At 41.4% G+C, this 21,928-nt stretch overlaps 1 pseudogene; it reads right to left on the reverse strand.

The window, feature by feature from the left end:
- Positions 1–16,039: 16,039 nt before the first annotated feature.
- On the reverse strand, positions 16,040–17,753 carry LOC148880457 (uncharacterized; annotated as a pseudogene).
- Positions 17,754–21,928: the final 4,175 nt, after the last annotated feature.

Below are 21,928 nucleotides of genomic sequence, written 5' to 3' on the forward strand. Positions count from 1 at the left end.
AACTCTTGACAAGCTCGATACTCATTTTCCATGTATTGACCATGTCAAAGCATCAATATTTAGAATGGACATCGCCCTTTAAAAGTTGACTTTAACCAAGATTCCTTGTATTTCAATATTCATTGTATGATAATGTATGATATACAACGATATTTTGAACCAATCTCAATGTTTTTGAACTGTTGTTGACTCGGATGGTTGGACTGTTTAGTCCAGAAACTGTTTCGATAATTGATTCCGTTTCACCCTTGACCTGTTTTTGGGCCAAATTTGTTGACTTGGTCAAAGAAATGCTGACTCAGGTGGGTGAATTGTAGACCCGTTTGACTTGGACAATGGTTCAAGGGTATAGCAGAGAGAGAAGAATTGATGTAGCGCAATCCGACTGTTCCCAGCTAGAGGTGATTTGGCTTTTAGTAGACAATAGACTCAGTTGATATGCAAAAAGCAAATAAGAGAACTCGGGGTTACTTACCTAGCGAGGTCGCTTCGATGCTTAAGTCAGTACTAGGTCGCGAGCTGATGATAGCTTAGAATGCAAGAGAGCTAGAGGGCAGAGATTACGCGTACCTTTCACCCCTGGGGGGTGGAGCCTTTATATAGTGAAGTCTTCGTGGGTTTTGCAAAGCGGTTCCGGGATCCTCGTTACGATGAGGTCCTTTTTCGCGTTAATTGGGGATAACGCTGTCAGCTGGTAAGATTCATCACTTCCGCCCGAATCGGATGGGGGAGATAATGCTAGTTGTTACGAGGCGTGGTTCCGTAAGGCGTGGAATTTGGTGGCGAGATCTTCGGGGTTGCCATGCAGTGGTCGGTGAATTTTACCCGAGCTAGTGCCCTTTGGATCTGACCTGGTATGAATGTCGAAGTGCCTTGGGACCGAGGTGGTCCTGATGCGATTGCGCCCCGAGGTGAACTTGTCTCGAGGTGGTTTGGTTATCCGAGCTTGATTCGTTGCAGACTTGGTGCGTAGGACTGAGCTATCATCCTGCTAGTTAAATCGTGTTCACATGTCCCCCTATTACTAGGTCAGGCCAAATCACCCTACATCAATTTCCCCCTACTCCCCAAGCTAGGGATCCTGACCCGGTTCGAGGAGTTCATGATGAGTCAAGTGGATTTGGTCCAAGGTCCAGGTAACTAGCTAGATGAATCACGGATCGGACTTGTTCGGCTTCCCGGCTCAACCAGGAAAAACCCAGGTCACGTCTGGCCTACGCACAGATGCCACATGATCTATAAACTCCGCGGATGTCAAAAAACGCGCTAAACCGATTTTATCTCGGGGGTTGCGCAGCCGATTTTCTTGGGAGCCGTTGGATTGTTTTGATCTTGACTATTATTTTTTGGACATAGTGGCTATAAATAGGGGGTCCGTGACTCATTTTTCTTGCCACAAATTTTGTGATTGAGCTCTCCCGAGGTCGTGTCGGAGTCTTTCAGCTCGCTCTCTTTGTGTTCCGAGGTCGTCATTCTTTTTGGCTAGTTTGTGTTTTCCTTCGTTTGCTTCTCCTTTACTTTTTAATCATGTCTAGTTCTAGTGTAGATAGGCTTTTAGGTAGCTATAGTGATGTTGAGGGTGCCGTGGTGCAATCCGCGACCCTTGTTGGGGAGGTCAGCTCGCCGTAGGGTGACTCCCCTCTTCAGTCTTTAGAGGAAACTTCCATTCCCGAAGTTGAGCCATCTCGACTCGGGGAGACCGAGGTTCGGGAAGAGGGACCATCCTCTAGAATGGAGGCCCCGTCTTCTTCTCGGGGTCGGGACCCAGATGACTTTGGTTCGTCTACTTTGACCTCGGATAGGCTAATGTACCTAGTAGCTCGCTATCGTTTTCCTGATAGCTTAGTCTTTAGCCCTCCTCTATGTCAATATCCTTGGGCTCATGATCACCATGAGCTCGCGGTCTTTGACGAACAGCTCGCGGCCGGGTTGCGCTTTCCGCTTCACCCCTTCATCATAGAGGTAGTTAAGTTTTTTTACATCATCGACCAACTACACCCGAACTCTATCCGGAATATAGTTGGTATTATCTCTTTGTTCCACACATATAATCGACCTCTGTCCCTAGATACCTTCAGCTCGATTTGTGTGATCAAGCGAAATTCTGCTTGTCTGCATGGGGACGTCTTACAAAGCTATTACATTTCACCTCGGCATGGGTTCAAAATCCTGTTCGGCTGCCCAAACAAGGTTCCAACCTGGAAGAGGAGGTACTTTATTGTCCGAAATCCTAAAGGGTGGTCTTTTCTAACTCATTGGAGGGTGGTTATCAAGGCTCCCGGGGTGAACTTAGATGCAGAAACTAGGGTAGTTATCAACTCGTGGAGGGACCTTGGCCTTGAGATGAAAGATTTCTTGGCCGAGGAAAAGCTTGTGCGAGCTGGTCTGAGCCCTCCTGGTAGGTTTCCATCATGGTTTTTTACTTTAAGGTTTTCTTTAATTCGCGACTAACCTTTTGCTCTTGTAGTTACCATGCCGGAGGTCAATGCCAAGGTCCTTCTCAAGAGCGTCCAGAGAGGGAAAAAGAGGTAGGCTTCGAAGAAGCCTCGCCGGGAGACCGGTCCTTCAGCCCCTGCCTCATCTGAAGTCCTTGCCGTGGAGCCGATCTCTACCGAGCTCCCCGAGGAGGAGGTTCGTCCTCAACCCCTCGTAGTGGACCTGGATGATGACCAGGAGGAGGATGCTTAGCCTCATGAACTAAGGAGCACTTCTGTACCTGAGCAAGAAAGCATCCAACCTCACAGGCCGAAGAGCCTTCTACATCGAGGCCCAAGTCCTCCAAGGAGAGCATAATGACCCTTCGACTCAGAATGCGCAAGAGCAGGGATGCCATCTTTCTTAACGAGGTTGCGGAGTGGGCTGACATGTCTACAGCCATGCTCGGAAGTCGAGCTGCCAGTTACTGCATGGTGGTAAGTATCTTACTTTACATTTTATTTCCTTGTTAATTTTTCAAATGTACTTACCTCGGTTTTATTTGCTAGGTGAACTCCGCCATTCATTCGTTGATGTGTCAGTTCGAGATCCACCTGAAACAGGCTCGGGATGCCGAGGAAAAGGCACAATAGCTTCATCACGAACTGGACCTAGCTCGGGGCTAAATACTTCGGGCTAAGAATGAAACTCGAAGCTAGCAGGAGCTGATCTTGGCCATGACTGAGGAGAGGGAGAAGCAACAAGAACTAATCTCTGCACTAACCGAGGAAAAAATGAAGCAACAGGAGCAAATCTTAACGTTGACCAAGGAGAAGGCGAAGCTTCAATGAGAGATCGAGAATCTCGAAGCGACGATCCAAGAGTGGACTAAGATCTCTGAGACCGCCATCCAAGAGGCGCAAGCTGAAGAAAGAAGCCACGCCATTGAATGCTTCAAGGGATCCTCAGAGTTCCAAGATCTCCAAGTCGAATATGGATCAAGCTCCTATCGCTCCGGTTTCAAGCTGTGCAGATACTTGATGCGGCAAAAGTTCCCCGATCTTGACCTCGGAGTCATCTCTATGTCGGGCCTTGCCCCCGAGGTGACAGAGGCGACAAACAAAGAGCTCAAATCATCAGAGGAGGAAAGCGACGACAAAGTCGAAGAAGCGTGCCCCTCAGGTCAAGAGGATGTGGGAAAGCACATGGAGACCGACCCAACTGACAGTCCTCAGGAGTGATTCTGGCTTTTTCTTCTTTTTGTGTTTTGGATGTACGCCCCGAGGCCACCGAGCTCGCGTTACAATGAAATCTCTGTACTTACACTTTTCATTAATGAAATACAAACTTTTTTAAGTAATCCTTGTGCAAAAAATATTCTTAGTCTAAATGACTCCCGATCTGGGCAACAAGTGTATAGGTTACCCGAATTTTTGAGCTACCGACCTGGACAACAAGTGAAAAATATTCTAAGTGAAAATTTATCCAAGTGTTGGTTACCCCGAACTGTCTACTTGGACTATTAGTAGGGTTACTTTACATAGTATATGCCGAGGTGAGCGACATTGTAAGGTATATACCCGACCTATCTGCGCACGGGATACTCATTTAAATGTCGGTTGTCCCTAACGGGCCCAACCTGTTGATATATGCCGAAGTGGGCTAGACATCGTAGGTCTCACACCCGAGTTGTCTACGCTTTAGGCATTTGAAGTACTTTGCCTATGCCAAAGAGGTGACTAGGACTTATATGCCCATGTCGAGGAGGCGACTGAGACTTATATGATGTCGAGGTCTTCTATTGGCTCGACACTTTTAGTCCTTGGACTTCTGGGAGTGACTCGTAGTCCGCTCGACAATCACAGGTAGTATCGCCTTAAATTGCTGATGTTCCAGGCTTGAGGTACCTATCTTCCTTCTAAGGTTTTGATTTCGTACATACCTTCCCCGAGTATCCGCTTTACTCGGTAGGGACCTTCCCAGTTTGGTCCGAGCTTACCGACGTCGGGCTCAGGCACCATAACTTTCCAAAGGACTGGGTCTCCGACACGGAAGCGTCGCTTCTTGACCCAGTCGTTATAGTACGAGCCACTCTTTGCTGGTAAGCTACGGTCCGGATATATGCAAGGTCCCGTACTTCTTCCACCAGGTCGAGGTTGGTATGGAGCTCATCATCGTTGGTTTCTTCGTCACATGCCTCTAGGCGTAATGTAGGCACCTCGATCTCAGCTGGAATTACTGCTTCCGTGCCATAGGTGAGGTTGAAGGGGGTTTCACCCGTGGCGGTCTTCACGGTAGTTCGGTAGGCCCATAATACATCGGGTAGCTTGTCTACCCACAATCCTTTAGCTCAGGCTAAGCGGGCTTTTAGTCCTCAGAGTATAGATTTGTTCGTGACTTCTGCCTACCCGTTTGCTTGAGGGTGTGCCACCGAAGTGAAATTCTGTTGTATCCCCATCTCGGCACACCAATTTTGAAACTTGATATCCTCGAACTGTTTACCATTGTTAGAGATAAGCACCCGAGGTAGTCCAAAGCGACATACTATACTCCTCCAAAAGAAGTTTTGTACACTTCGTGCTGTGATTGTCGCTAGGGGTTCCGCCTCCACCCACTTTGTGAAGTAATCCACTACTACCACCAGGAATCTCCTTTGTCCTGTCGCTGGTGGGAATGGTCCAAGAGTGTCGATTCCCCACTATGTGAAGGGCCATGGGCTAGTGAGGTACTTCGGGTCAGCAGTAGGTTGGTGGTGGATGTTGGTGTGCCTTTGGCATTTATCGCACTTCTTGACAAGCTCGAGTGCTTCATTGTGGGCCAGTAGTACCCCTGTCGTAACGCTTTTTGGGCGAGGGCCCTGCCCCCTCAAGTGTCCGCCACACAGGCCTTCATGAGTGTCACGGAGAACGAGTTTGGCCTCTGAGGGTCGCAAGCAACGGAAGTAGGGGAGCGTGTAGGATCTCCGGTATAGCCGTCCGTCTATTATGACATTCTTGGTTGCCTGTCCCTCTACCCTTCAGACCGCGTTGCGATCTGCAGGGAGGGTCCCGTGAAGTAGGTAGCTCGCGAGTGGGTCAATCCAGCTCAACTCTACTTGTGCAACAGGAGCGACCTCTTCTGCCCCCCCTGCAAGAATGTTGGGCCGAGGCAGGTTCTATATACACGGTGCTCATGGTGTTATTGCTCGTGCTGGCTAACCGGGACAAGGCATCGGCCTCAGTGTTCTCGGACCTTGGAATCTGCCTGATGAAGTATGATTGGAAGCCACGCAGAACTTCCTTGACCTTGGCTAGATAAGCAACCATGGTGGGGTCGTGAGCTTTGTAATCACCGGTGACCTGGTTGACCACGAGTTGAGTCGCTATAGATGACAACATGTTTGGCTTGTACTTCGTTCGCTAGAGTGAGCCCGACTATCAGTGCTTCATACTCTACTTCGTTATTGGATGCTATGAACTCGAACCGAAGTGCGTACTCCAGTTTCACCCCACTTGGCCCATACAGGATGATGCCGGCTCCGCTTCCTTGCTGATTAAATAAGTCGTCTACATGGAGGATCCAGGGCTCCTCATCCCAGGTTAGGCTTGCTCTAACTGGGACTGGTGCCGCATTAGTTAAGGTTTCCTCTCTATGCTCGAGCTCAATCAATTTGGGGAATGTGGTGCTAAAGGTGCATTCTGTAATGAAGTCAGCCAAGGCTTGGGCCTTAATCGCTGTTCGAGGCTCGTACTAGATGTCATAATCACTGAGTTCGATGGCCCACTTTGTCAGTCTTCCAGAGACCTCAGGCTTGAGTAAGATTTGCCTCAGAGATTTGTTGATGAGAACGACGATGGTGTGGGCTTGGAAGTTGGGACGAATCTGTCGAGCTGCTATGACCTGTGCGTACACCAGTTTCTCGATCTCTAAGTACCTTTTTTCGGCATCCTACAAAACCTTACTAACATAGTAGATGGGTCGTTGAATTTGATCTACTTTATCAGTGTCGAGTTGACCACCTCATTACTCGCGGAGAGGTACAACTTCAAAACATCTCCCTCCTCCGGTCGGGTCAGAACCGGGATACTAGTTAAGTATTTTTTGAGCTCGTTGAACACGAGCTGGCGCTCTTCAGTCCACTCAAAGTCCTTACTTTTTTTAATCGCCTTGAAAAAAGGCAGGCAGCGATCTGCCGACTTGGACATGAAGCGGCTCAGAGTGGCTATACGACCGTTTAGCCTCTGAACCTCTTCAATTTACGAGGTGACCTCATATCTAGGATGGCCTTTATTTTTTCAGGGTTGGCTTCGATGCCATGTCTGTTAACTATGTAATCTAGGAATTTACCCGAGGTGACACCGAAGACACACTTGTTAGGGTTTAACTTCATATTATATATGCACAAAATTTCAAAAACACAATGCAAATCTTTTATTAAACAATTTGAAAATTGGGTTTTGACGACCATGTCGTCTACATAACATTCAACCTTATTTCTGATCAATGGCTCAAAGATTCTGTTTACAAGTCTTTGGAAGGTCGCCCCATCATTTTTTAGTCCGAAGGGCATGACCTTGTAACAGTACAATCCTAGTTCACTTATGAAAGCCATTTTTTCCTCGTCGGCAAGGTCCATATTGATCTGATTATATCCTGAGTACGCATCCAAGAAACTCAGCAACTCGTGCCCTGAGGTCGCACCCACTAGATGGTCGATCTTAGGGAGTGGGAAATAGTCCTTCGGGCAAGCCCGATTCAGGTCGGTATAATCGACGCACATGCGCCATTTACCGTTGGCCTTTTTTACCAGAACGGGGTTAGCTACCTAGCTCGGGTAGTGGACCTCCCTAATGAAATCGGCTGCGAGGAGCTCCCCAACCTCCTCGTCGACTATCCTCTAGCGCTTCGGGGCGAGGTTGTGTTTCTTCTGCCTAATGGGCCTAACTACATGATCAATATTTAACTTATGAGTTATTATTTTTTCATCTATACCGGGCATCTCTGCCGCAGACCATATGAATATATCTAAATTTTTAATTAAAAAACTTACTAGCTAAGAACGAAGAGGTTCCTCGACCGATGCATCGATCTAGAGTGTCCTAGCTGGACCTTCTGTTGAAACAGGTACGTCGACTGTCTCTTCTATCAGTGTAGCTCGCTCCTCGGTGTACTCCATAGGTCGCTCTAGCTCGAGGTCATCCGACTTTCCCTTTGAGGGCGGTGACGTAGCATTTGCGAGACTCGAGCTGGTCGCCTCACGCTACCCCTATTCTGAAGTCCGTGGGGAACTTCATAGCCAAATAGTAGGTGGACACCATTGCGCGAAGTGCGTGGGTGATGGACCGACCTACAATGGCATTGTACGGGGAGGGAGTCGTGATTACCAGGAAAGTATGCTCGAATCTTGCGATATTAGGCCACGTGCCGACCTCCACAAGTGCTGAAATTCGCCCTAAGGGCCTGACTTCTTCTCCACTGAAGCCTACCAGGGGAGTACTTGTGGGCTTGATGTCACTTTCCTAGAGCTAGAGCTTGTCGAAGGCATCCTTGAATAAGATATCAGTCGAGCTCCCTGAATCCACTAGGACGCACTTAACATCGTAATCATTGATCCGCATCTTTATGACTAGTGCGTCATCATGGGGGTATTGAATCCTGTGCGCGTCGTCTTCTGTGAAGAATATAGGATCTTCGAGCCTTAGTCGCTTCAGAGGATTCTATTTTTCTCGTTCTAATTCGTGAACCGAGGTGTTCCCCGCTGCCGAGGTGCAGCCCGCAACAATAGACCTGCCAGTAATCATATGAACTACCCCGCGGATGGGTCTCTCTTTGGGTAACTGTCTCTACAGTTACTCACTCTGTTTGCTACTAGACTTAGGAGCATCTCTCCTTTGCTCCCCTATCAATCTGTTTGACTTTTATTATCTTTATGTACAAAGTTTTTCAAGTATCCACGACAGATGAGTTCTTAAATCTCGTCGTGGAGGTTTCTACAATTTTCGGTACTATGACTGTGATCTCTATGGAAATGATAGTATACATTCTTGTTTCTAGTGTTTGGATCTCCTCTCAACCGGCATAAGAGGCGTCCTTAATCGCCATGAGAATCTCTTCCTACTTCGCGTTAAGGGGCGTGTAGTTCATCCTTTCAATCAGAGGAGTTCGGGGTTGCTAATCTGACTTGTTCCCTCCCATGATTGGTGACTTGCTCTTTACCCGCTTGTCCCCGTTGTTTGAGGTGTTACCTTCTCGTTTCTCTTCTCACTTTTCTAGTTTATCTCTTCTTTTGTCCTGATGAATTGATCAGCGAGCTTGAGAAAATCAGTGATATCTTTGGGCTTGTTGGCTACCACGTGCCACTTGAACTCTTTGTGAGTGATGCCTCTCTTTGTTGCCGTGAGTCTTACAACGGGATCCAGATCAGGAATCTGTAGACAAATGTCATTGAAGTGTTTGATGTAGCTTCAAATCGACTCTCCTTCCCTCTGGAGTATGCTGAGGAGGCTTTCCTGTGACGTTGGACACTTCTTGCTGGTGATGAAGTGCGAGGTGAACATTAGCACGAACTGCGCCCAACTCTTAATCGTCCCGGGCGTGAGGTTCTTGTACCACGTGCGAGCTACTCCTTTGAAGGTTGTAGAGAAGACAACACACATGCAAGATTCATCAGCCCCAGCTAAGTGCATCTGGGACTGGAAAGAGTCTACATGATCATTCGGGTCGAATGACCCGTCATACTTATCCAACGGAGGTACTATGAAGTCCTTCGACATCGAGGTGGCAGGAGCTTAGAGGATAAAAGAGATGGCACAGAAAGGAGGGGAGTGGTCTTCGTGATTCCCGAGCTCGCCTCCTCTTTACCTTTAGGCTATTCGGGCTGACTTGGAATTGTAGCTCGACGTGCCTTACGACACCGCTTCTACTGCTTCTTGACTGGTTCTGCATTTGTGCTGCTAACTTCAATGTGATCGGGTACGGTGCGAACACAGGGTAGTTCGAACTGTTGGTGCTAGCTGCTGTGGACGGAGGGGCCTCGCCTGGAGTTCGTGGCCACAACCCCGAATCGATTCCCCGCGAGTGGACCTTCTTGATGTGACGACCTAGGTGAAACAACCCTAGTGGGCTGAGTGTCTCCCGATCTGTTGGCGTTCTCCGAAGCAGCAGGAGTAATCTGTCTGTCCCTCCTGCCGCGAGACGAGACTTGGCTCCCAAGGAGATGTGGAACCTAGGAAGTCTGTCCTCAGTGAGGAAGGTGAGTGTTCTGATGGCGGGATCTGCTTTGCTGTGGGGCCAGATTCTGAGGTGGAACCGGTTGTTGATTCTGTGGTAGTGGAGGGAACTGTTGCTGGTATTGTTGCTAGTAGAAGTGATGCAGGACCTGCTATTGGGAGTGTTGGAATTGTTGGACCTGTTGCATTTGGACTTGAATAGCCCACACGTAGTGTACCGGGTCGTCGAGCTCATTCTGTCAAACTCTAGGGGAAACCACTGTTGGTTTAGCAAACGTCACACCCACTACAGGAGGAAGTGGGGCATTCACCGATGCTATGACTCGAGGCACGTTCAATGTCGGAACCCCATCTACAGAGAGAGGCATAGTGAACTGTCCGATACACACGGATGGGACCTGTGGTTGCCCTCTAGAGATGTTCATTTCAGCATTCTGTCTGGTGTTACTAGAGGATGCCATGGATGCTTTTTGAGGAAAAAAGCTTCTTGTACCGATTCCCACAGACGACGCCAAATGATGTAGTGCAATCCAACTGCTCCCAGCTGGAGGTTATCTGGCTTCCAGTAGACAACGGACTCAGTTGATATGCAAAAAGCGAATAAGAGAACTCGAGGTTGCTTACCAGACGAGGTCACTCCGATGCTTAAGTCAATACTAGGTTGCGAGCTGATGATAACTTAGAATGCAAGAGAGCTAGAGAGCAAAGATTACGCGTACCTTTCACCCCCTGGGGGTGGTGCCTTTATATAGAGCGATTCCAAGATCCTCATTACGATGAGGTCCGTTTCCGCGTTAATTGGGGATAACGCTGCCAACTGGTAAGATTCATCACTTCCACCCGAATTGGATGGGGGAGATAATGCTAGCTGTTATGAGGCGTGATCCTGTAAGGCGTGGAATCTGGTGGCGAGATCTTCGGGGTTGCTATGCAGTGGTTGGTCAATTTTACCCAAGCTAGTGCCCTTTGGATCCGACCTGGTATGAATGCCGAAGTGCCTTGGGACTGAGGTGGTCCTGATGCGATCGTGCCCCGAGGTGAACTTGTCCCAAGGTGGGCTTGCCCCGAGGTGGTTTGGTTATCCGAGATTGATTCGTTGTAGACTTGGTGCGTCGGACTGAACTGTCATCTTGCTAGTTAGATCGTGTCCACGTGTCCCCCTATTACTAGGTCGGGCCAAATCACCCTACATCAAGAACAATCTCAGATTTGATATCACTAGATCCCAGATACAACAGAGAGAAGAAGAAGAGAAAACAAGATTACAGATGTTGGAGATTGGAGAGAAATCTGAGATTTGTGTTTCTGTTGTCGCTGCTATCGCTGTTGCCTTCATGATCGTCGATGAATGTCGAATCCTCTTCTTTCCTCCTTGCCTTCCTTCCCTCTCCTTTTCTTTCCTTTCTCTCATTTCTTTCTTTCCTTCTTTTTTTCTTTATTTCTCAACAAACAACCATAACCTCTCTTTTATCATAAAAAACTAAAGTCTAAAAGACCAAGTACCAACATTTACCCTAATAATCCAAACCGTCAGAACCATTCGACCCGAAAACCAGGGACCACAATGGTTCCATTTTTGGGTTGGTTTTTAAAACCTTACTTTGAACCTAAATTTGGATGAACTAGTATCATCTATCAATTATGTACCATATTATAAGAACATGGATTTGAATATGTAGACCGGAAAATTGCTGAAGCTTAGGATCGTGCCCATTTTACCCTTCCCAAGATGAGTCAATGTTCTTCCAACAAAAAACCATTCATATTTCAACATGATCGCATATCTAATGCATCTTGTGTGTCAATCTTATGGTGAGATGTGTATAGAGCTGTTCATAAAATATTATAAATTGATCAAACCAATCAAATTGGACCAACTCAATCCAAGATAGTCGGTTTTATAAATATTTTGGTTAGTTTTAGTTGAGAATGGTACAACCCTACAATTTGGTTCCATTGTGGGTTATATTTTTTGTAACCTGAACTAAACTTGACCCAAACCATGGTATCTATATCTATACATTAAAATAGAATGTTCCAAATTGGCATTTCCTTCTTTGTGGTTTATTTTTAAAGTCACTTATCTTTTTATGGTTTCTTCTCAAAGGCACCTATTTTTTTTTGAAAATTTCAATTTTAAAATTGAACAAAATAACTCAAGTGACCAATCACCTCATTAACTCTTTTAATAATCCTTCCTCATTAATTATGTCATTAACTCTCCCCTTCAATAACTCATGCCACTAATTCTCTCTCATCTCCATTATTCCATTAAATTGCATAAAATACATTAACTTTATCTATATATCCATTTCAATTTAACTATAATTATTTATTCAAAAAAAATTCACTATAATTACACACATATGCATTAAACTGTAATTATTAATAAAGATTAATTATATTGAAATTGAGATAATCAATGATATATTATTGCACTAAGTAATCTACATCCTATTGTTTTGAAAATGGTGCAAATACCTTCTTTCATAAGCATTCCAAATAAAAAATGTTGATGTAATGCATTAATTTTACTTTATTTCAGCCTTTTTACCTTACTTTGTTAAAGAAGAGTAAGGAGAATTATTGTTTGAAATTTGTCTAGGAAAATAAATTAATTGATGGTAATGTTAAAACTTTTAAATATGTATGATAATGCATTAACAATGATAAGAGTATTTTGGTAACTTTAATGTCTTTATTACTGAAAAGCCAAGGGAAAGGTGGTATTTGCCAATGTTTCAACTCACCATTGAACTAACCAGTTGAATAGCTCAAATTGTCACCCGGTCAAGATTTTGGGTCCGGTTTGAATAAAATCCAGAGAGGATAAAAAACCATTGACTTAGTAAAAAACTGTATGACTCAGACAATTGGACTATTGACCCATTCGACCCGGTGACTCGGTCACAGGTTCCATGCTGTGTATGCAAACTTCAGGAGGCCATAACTTTGTACTCTAGTCTATTTTTTGCGGTGATTTATTTATTTATTTATTTTGGGAAACTTTTCAATATCTATACGCCCTAAAGCGTCTTGGCCCATTATTTTTTTTCCAAAAAACCCCTTTTTGGCCTTAAATTGCAATTTTTAATATTTTTTACAAATAAAAAAATTTAAAACTGAATTTAAAAACATAAATTAAATATAAAATATTTCATATATTACATGTAAAACATAATTATACATTATTTATTGATAAAATACATGTTTATACATATCCACACACACACACACACACACACACACACACACACACACATATTTCCATATGGCTGACATGGCACGGTCTGACCCGTTCGACCTAACCGGTCAAACTGGTGACCCATGATTCAGAGGCAAAAATGGTTCGATCTCCGAATCAGTTTTTAAAACACTAATATTTGCACTTTTTTTTTTCAAAACAATAGGAGAGGCCTTTGTTAGGGTCAAAACACAATAGAATTGTTATAATATGATTATCTTTTATAATTTTACCAAAAAGTAATACAAAAATAATAATAAACCAATAAAAATTAATAAAAAATTATTTCTCAAAAAATCTATAAAAATTAACATTAAGATACAAAAAAACACAAATTTATTTAAAGAATAGGAAATTGGCTAATCTCACTAAGGCGTAACTTAGATTGTGATTGAATAAACTAGACATAACCTCAAAAAAATAATACTTGAATTAAACTTTGATGGACACCATTTAATTGGAAATGTCATAAAGGTCCATCTTCAATTTTACTTTATTTAATAAAGCCTGTGCATTGCCACTGGTGCTGACTCCTATTATACATATCCCAACCCTAGCCAAGTTTTTACTTGACTTGTGTAGCGGTTCTCTCACAAAATGTTAAGTAAAACCTTAAAAATAGTAAAAAAAAGCTTGCAACATTCATATCTCAATGAAGTCTGCCCCATAGTTATGGATACACCTGTGTGTGATCACTTTAAATCACGCACCTTTAATTTATTTTTTGTTTTTTTTTTCTCAAATTTTAGTTTTAAGACTTTTTTTTGGGTATTCAGTTTTAAGACTATTTATTATTTAATATCCCAAAAGGTGTATTGGACAAGACCCGATCTACTCTTCACACAGGGCGCCTCACACTGACCTCACGGGCACATTCCACTGTGCATTGGACCATACTTATTTGTTATTATTTATGCGAGATGTTCCCAATACATGGTAAAATGTGCTTGTGAGGTCGTTCATATTCGACACTTAAAGCAAACAAAAAAAGAGACTAGGAGAGAAAGAGAGAGAGGAGGAAGAGGAGGAGGAGGAGGAGGAGGAGGAAGAAGGAAATGCAGAGAAGATGGAAACCACTGACATCTCTTATTCAATCGGTGGTGAGTATTAGGTTAAAAACTGAACCAAATAAATCAAAATTTAAAAAATCAAACTAAAAAAAATTAAAACCGAAATATAGAAAACCAAAATTTTTGGTTTGGTTTTCAGTTATTTCGGTTAAAACCGAATTTTAATAATATATACTTTATGATAGATATTATAACATATAATATATATTGTATATTATAAAATATATATTATGAAATCAAATTTTAGTATATTATATATTAAGATATAAATATATAATATATTATATATTATATGTTACATATTGTATACTATATCTTACACATTATATATTATATATTACAGATAATAATAGAAAATTCAGTTAACCAAATTTCTAATTCTAAAAACTGAAACTAAAAACCGAATTAGTCAAAAACCAAATTAACCGAATCGATTTAACCAAAAATCGAAAAGATTGAACCAAACAAACCGAAATCAAAATTTTCGGTTTTAACCAAATAGTGCTCACTAGGGGTGTTCATGGTTCGGTTAACCGAATCATGGGGTGATTTTTTGAACCGAACCGAAACCGAACTGATGCAACTGGTTAACCAGTTGACTGGTAAACATGTGGATCGGTTAACCGTGGTTTGGTTTTTCAGTTTTTTATGCCCTCAAATTAAAAAAAAGGGAACTGGGAGATAGGGAGAGTGGGAGTCTGAGAGAGTGTCGCCAAAGTAGGAGAGTTCGCCAATGTCAGAGGCCATCGGTGATTCGGTGGGAGGGCAGAGCGCCGAAGGCCGTCGGTCTGTTGGGGAAGAATGAAGAAGAGAACTGGGAGAGTGGGAGTCTGAGAGAGTGAGAGTCAGAGAGAGAGAGAGGGAAAGAAAGGGAAAAGGAAAAGGTGCGACGGGTGTCAAGCTGTTATGGAAGCAGGAAGGATCACCAGTGTCGCTTAGGCAGGAGGGATCGCTAGTGTTGGAGGTCATTGGTGATTTGGTCGGAGGGTGGAGCGCCGAAGGCCGTCGCCCGTCGGTCCGTTAGGGAAGAACGAAGAAGAGTACTGGGACTGGGAGAGAGAGAGAGGGAAAGAAAGGGAAACGAGAAAGACGTAGGTGTTAGACAAGCTATTTGCTGGTCTGAAAACTGAAAAGTCTTAGTGTTCAAAAAATATAATAATAATATATATATATATATATATATATATAATATTATATAAATATATATTACTATATATATCGGTCGGTTTGATTAACCGTCGGTTTTTTTAAATGGTTAACCGAAACCAAAACCAAACCAAAACTGTTAGTTTTTTGAAAACATTGAACCAAAACTGAAACGACCAGTTAGGTTAACTGATTTTTTGGTTCACTTTCGATTGGTTTAGTTTTTCGATTTTTTTTTGCTCACCCCTAGTTGGTGTTAATAGAGGAAGAGGAAGGTGGCTGAGATGCTTTGGTTCAGACATGAGCAGAAGAAACATGGAGCCGAGCTCTGATACCAAACTGGTGCAGAATCACTACCTGTTACAAGAAAGTAGAAGAAGAAAGAAGACAAGAAGAGAAGGAAGAGAGGAAGTTCGAAAGATGAAAGTTTTCTATTTCTCAATAACATAATGTCATGCAGCAGCCCTAACATAATGTGTATTTATAAGAAACTTAGAACTGAAAATTATAATTAAGTCCCTACCAAATATGAAAGTTTCACTTAAAAACCTACCAAATGTGAAAATTACAAATAACCCTCCTTACTAAGAAGAAATTTTACAATTCAATGAAAGTAACTCTGAGCTAATGCCGTCTACGCCTAAAATAAGTAGGAATTCTATGTGGTGATTTGTTCTCAAAGTGATCTCCATCAACATGCCTAAATCAAACCACATAATACAGAAGTGGACATTTTTTTTTCTTTTATACCAAGCATATAAGCCCAGAGAACCCCTTAAAGCATTCCACCAAGGGCTATTAATATCATGATGTTATACATGAAATAAAGGACCACTTGGCACCAGCTACCAAAAGCATGGTTGGCATCTAGAAAATTAATATACATTGGTATACACATACATCTATAAATTCAAGCAGATTTCAAGCTAGATAGAGATATAGAGCAAATGGATAATGCAATCAATGAATCAAAAAAAGATGATGATTACCTAATGGAGTTTAAGGCATGCAACATAATGACTTGATTTGACCTATTAAGTAAAGCAAGTGGTCGACAATTGAAAGGCAAACCTTCAACACCATCTGAATTATTGTTTCCGAATCAGTATGCAGAAACTTTGGTGCAAATCCAATAAAATGCATTACCAAAGAACTATAGAACAGATAATTGGACAGCACATAGCCTTGCCAAGGCAATGCAAATTGACCTGATTGGCAAGTCCCCTTGATTGTATCCCTCTAAATTAGAGACTCAGTATTTCCATTTCTTGAAGTTTCAATAGGTCGATCTACTAATGCATCAAGCTCCACAAAATCTTCCAAACTAATCTTCCAAGGTTCCAAGTAACTGGTCCAGAGGGAGAATACTTGAGAGACATTCTTAATTGAAGACTCTATTGGGCATAACAACACCGTCCTCAATATAAACCTGTAAAACGGCCTCCGGATCAAAAAAAAAAATTCCTGGAACCAATAGAACTGACTGAAGATAAAGACGGTATGGTAAACCTAGACTTTATAACATCTAAAGAACCTAAATTGCTCCACCGAGGACTTCCAATATGTTCAACTGGATCAGAATTCAGAACCTTCTCCCAAAGAAACCAAGCTTCTCATGAGAAACTTTATAAATAATTTCACAACTTCTCCCAGACTAGATGTTGGTGGAGTCTGACCCAGAACTGCCCAAAAAGGAAAAGACACACCTAGCGATCGACATACAGTTAACGGGCAGTGGTGAAAAATCATTATAAACTAACCAAAAGTGTATCAACGTATAAACCAAGAACTCCCCTTAGTAAGGCAATTGAACCGTCATACCCTGACGAATAATGAAGAAGAGAACTACGGTATGGCTGTTGAGAGTTAGAACCAGAATTTGGTACAAAAACTCGTAGATAAGCATAACGAAGACGTATATACAAGCTATATTCGTTTTTTTGCCCCAGTCCATGGTAGGAACCGCCCAAAAGCGGAAGAGAAGGGGTCCAGTTCACCAACCTAAACTTTCTGCTTTTCCTAACCATCAATGCATTGGAATTCTCACCGTTCCCTCGACATATAGGATAATAAGCAAACCAGAACATATAGTACTCAAACACATTCAACTGAATTTGATAAGTACCCTTTACCGAATCCTCCTTAATCCTTCCTATGAAAAGTGGACATAAATCAGGTAAAACGTGGCAATCTCTCCCTTTCTGAAGCATAAAGTTGGTTCATTCAGGCAACCTCTCGATTGGAAATATATATTTCACCAAAGAATGCCGATCAACAGCAGAAATCGATGAAAGCAAGGCACCATACGGGGAAAGAAGATTGAAAAGCCTACTTGCAAGCTCTCAATTGTTCGAAGCACTGACCTGATCGATCCATCCATTAGACGATGGAGGCGATAAAGGCGATTTTTGCGACGACAACTCATCAAACCCGTAAATCTTGCAGATTAACACAGGGAATGCGATCGAGAAGAAGGATCGGGTCTGGTCCGTATTATGCTTTTGAAGGAAAATTTAGATTGCAGTGCAAGCGGCGGATATATTGGCAGGAGACGAAGCTTCGAGGATCATTGAGGCGAGATTTTGAGCATTGTTCTGGGCATTCATGGGTGAGGAACCATGACAATGCGGAACAAGCTGAGATAGGGTTCTGCACTTCTGCAGAAATAGAAGCTTTTTTTTTTTTTTGAAGTTTTAAACGTGTTGAGAAGCAAATGGCGCCTTTTAATCTTTTATGACGGAGGCTTTTAGAACCAGAAGCGTCGACGTGGCTGTTAACGTGGCGACATCCTTAATCCCTTTTATAGATATCAAAAAAAAAAAAAAAAAAAAAAAAAAACTAAGAAATAGATGAATCGAACAGGCCATGGTTTTTAAAACCAATCCGGCTACTGAACTGGTCAGGGTCCGGAACGGTCGGCCCGTTCTGATAAAAAAATTTAAAAAAAATTACAAAAATTGAAAAATGGTCAAAATGGTTCAAACAGTTAACCGGCCGGTTCAGTGGTTTTCTGACCAAAATCAATGGTTTTGAGGAAAAGAGGAACCGGTCAGATGACTGGTTTCCGATTTTCGGTCTGGCCATCCGGTCCGTTCCAGTTTTGAAAACCATGGAACATGTGGTTAACTGAACTGTTCAACCAGTTAATCGATTGGCTTTGATTTGGTTTTGGCTACTAGTTTTTCAAAAACTGGTAGTATTGGTTCGGTTTGGAAAATAAGCCCATGGTATGTGCACCCCTACCCACACCAAGAATTTCATTTTTCAATGTAAAATCAGAGAGGTTCTTCATTAGCAAGTCCAAAATAATTTCTCTTATGGTCTAAATTGGCTTTAATTACTCTTTTTTTTGGGTAAATTACTGAAACCTCCCCTGAAGTTTGGTACTTGCAATCATCTTCCCTTAACTTTCTGATATAGTTGCAAGTAAACCCACTTTGATAGAATCTTCTAAAAAGGGACATGAAAATGTCCAAAATACCTATAGTGTTACTTTTGAGAAAAATGTTTATTTTTTATTTTTTTATTCATATGAACTATTACCCCAAACCCTTCCAATCTATTTTCTGAAATTTATTTAATTTCCAAATTTTCCCTTCATATCAATCAATCAAAGGTAAAACAACAACTTTAAATTCTCTTTGTTTTTGTTGTTAATAAAGTTTGTTTTGTTTTATTTTTTATTTTTTGTAGAAACTAGGCTCAATGGTAACTTCATGGGTATTATATTGAACAAAAATAAGTTTTATACATAAGAAATAATTTTATCAATGATGTAAATGTAATGCAAAATTTAATGTTAACCTAGAAATCAAACAATTTTTATTTTTAGATGGTGGGTTAGTGGTTTGAGTAAAATGATACCATAGACAAACAAAAATTAAGTGTGATAAGTAAAAAAAAATTTATATAATGTAAATGAAATATATAATTTAAAGGGAAAATTATAGTCAAAGTCGGTTGTACATTTAAAATTAGGTTGCAAGTTGGTCCAGAAACCAACCAAACTCTGAAAACTAACTCTACATTTCAAATTATAAAAACCCTCGCCATGTCATCAGAGGCTTGTGTGGTTGTTGCCAACATGGGACTCTTATTCCATGTTGGACACATCAGAAAACCTATATCGAAAATAGGTTTTCAATTTCTCTCCCACTCCCTCTGTCTTTCGATCTCCCTCCCTTCTCTTACTCTCATAGTCATCTCTCGATCTCCCGCTCCTTCTGTCTCTCCCACTCTCTCTGCTTCAGTATGTAGCCAAATCAAAACCTCTCTATTGTTCTCCCTCAATCTTTCTCATTCTCTCCCCTCACTCTCCCTCTTGGTCAAAATCTCCTTCTCCCTTAATCTTTGTCGTTCTCCAATTAATGTAAATTTCATAGCTAAGGGTTTCTAATGAATTTAATCAATTTGGTGTAATAATTTTTTAACCATACCAGGTTGGTATTGTGTTCTTTTATACGATCTGATTAATACCATACAAGTGTGTAAGAAAATAAGAAAAAAAAAACAAGAGAGATAGAGGGAGAAGGAGAAATCGATTGAGAAAGAGAATGAGAGAGATTGAGAGAGAACGATAGGTAAAGAGAAAGAATGGGAGAAATTGATATAGAGAATGTAAATATAGAAACCAAAAATCATTTTTATCTATTTTCAAATCACATAGTCGTTGAACAGATAAAGATAACTATAAGTGAAAGTGTGTGTGTGTGTGTGTGTGTGTGAGAGAGAGAGAGAGAGAGAGAGAGAGAGAGAGAGAGAGAGAGAGAAATAGAGAGAGAGAGAAACTAAAAATCCTTTTTTCGTTTTCCAATCACCCAACATTAGATGGCAATTTTAGTATAAGTTTTTTATTGTGTCCAACATGGATTAAGAGTCACATGTTGGCAATAGCCACATAACCCTTTGATGACATAGCAGGGGTTTTTATAACTTGAAATGTAGAACCGTTTGTTAGAGTTTTGTTGGTTTATGGACCAACTTGTAACCAAATGTAGAGCCGGCTCCAACTATAATTTTCCCTAATTTAAAACTAATCCAAAAGTAATGTTATTTCTTATCTAGATGATGGGTCAATGATCCAACTTAAAAAAAAAACACATAATGTCATAATTCAATAATAAATATTTAAGTTTATTTTTAATCATATTATTATTTTTTTAATTTTCAATTTCTATGTTAATTATGATATATCTAAAATTTAAGTAATTAATATAAAAAAAATTTCTCATGTACAACACGTACTTAATTACTAGTAAAAATAAAAATTAAATCGCACTACAACCTATACTTAATTTACAGTTCGTACTTCGTAGCAATCCTTTTATTTTATATATGTTCACTTCGTCTGCCTTAAGCTCATTCTGGGTAACCACGCTAGTTGTAATGTTGGATGGTCCAAATTTTTTACACATGATGGGTTGTGAATTGTGATTTTGTGGGTGTGGGCTTGGTCTATACTTCAGAGGTCCAAGTCATTTTCGACCCTAATTTTGATTAATCACTTTGTTGGGCTTAAGTTGAGTTCTCTTACATTACATGTGGCAAGTTGGTTTGGACCGTTTGCCCGTTTGGAGGTCAAAAGGACATTCCGAGAATCCGACTCCGAGTTCTTTTTCCCGCAGCCGCACGACAGAAATAGCTTTGGACTGATGGGCTCTCAGGTTTATCGTTAGACGGATGGATTTTAGGCTGTGGGCCTGGCTCAGGGTTGTCATAGGTCGGTCTTTGGTCCAATACAAGCCGGAAAAAGTTCGTAAATATATTCAGTGAGGTGGAGAACAAAATTAAATGCCCCCATGCAAGATCGAATTAAAGACCTTAAGTTTGCAAGATTGACGCCCTACCACTGAGAAGTACTTATTTTAACAACCCTTTACGTTGTTTGATAATTTACTTTTTCAAATCACTTAATTATGTTTTTAAGTACTTATTGGGGTGGGGATATTTGATAAGCTATTTTTCCTATAAGTGCTTATATTGTCACAAATGACAATTTTAGTTCACTTCACTCATATATATATATATATATATATATATATATATATATATATATATATATATATGTCATACATTTTAATTGAGAGTCAAAGTGGACTCCACTTCATGGCAACTGAGAGCTCACATGGACTCACACGCGCAAAAGTGAGAGTTTACGTGGACTCCACATGGCTCCACTTCATGGTCAGCACTATTTCTGCTGTCAATGGCCCTGTATCAAGCTTGGTACATCGACCGCTGATGTCATGTTGGCGGAGAGATAGAGACAAATAAGAGAATGAGAGTGGGGGTATTTTTTGTATTACAAGAAAATATTAGGGACTGGTTTGTCCCATTTTTTGGAGTATTTATTTAAAAAGTACTGAAAAAAATCCAATTTCAAGTCACTTTTTTCAACAAGTACTTTAAAAACAAGTACTTATTACCCTCTTTCTTACCAAACACCCATAAGTACTTAAAAACCACTTAACGTGTGGTCCCATGTCTTAAAAGAAGTATTTCTTTTAAGTGTTCTCAAACAGGGCCTTAGTTGGCAGGAGAAGTCTTTTTCAACTTATAGAATTAAATATGGACACTAACTAGACGACAATATGTAATGGCAACTAGATCAACTATAAGTGTTGTGGCAATTTGGAGATATAACTTTTGAAAAATCGAAATCGTCTATCTCGTGTGACCTTAATATGAGAAAATAATTTATAGAGGAAAAAAAGTGATGAATTGCTAGTTACTTTCAGAGTATCCGACTTGGAAATTAAGGCCATATTTGGTTCAAATCTCATCTTTCTCATTCTCACCCAGGATGAAATTCTAAAATGGACAACAATGGGTAAAAATAGGTAGAA

Source organism: Nelumbo lutea, chromosome 1 (genome assembly GCF_056320005.1).
Source record: "Nelumbo lutea isolate HS-2025 chromosome 1, American lotus-T2T, whole genome shotgun sequence".
Lineage (NCBI taxonomy): Eukaryota > Viridiplantae > Streptophyta > Magnoliopsida > Proteales > Nelumbonaceae > Nelumbo > Nelumbo lutea.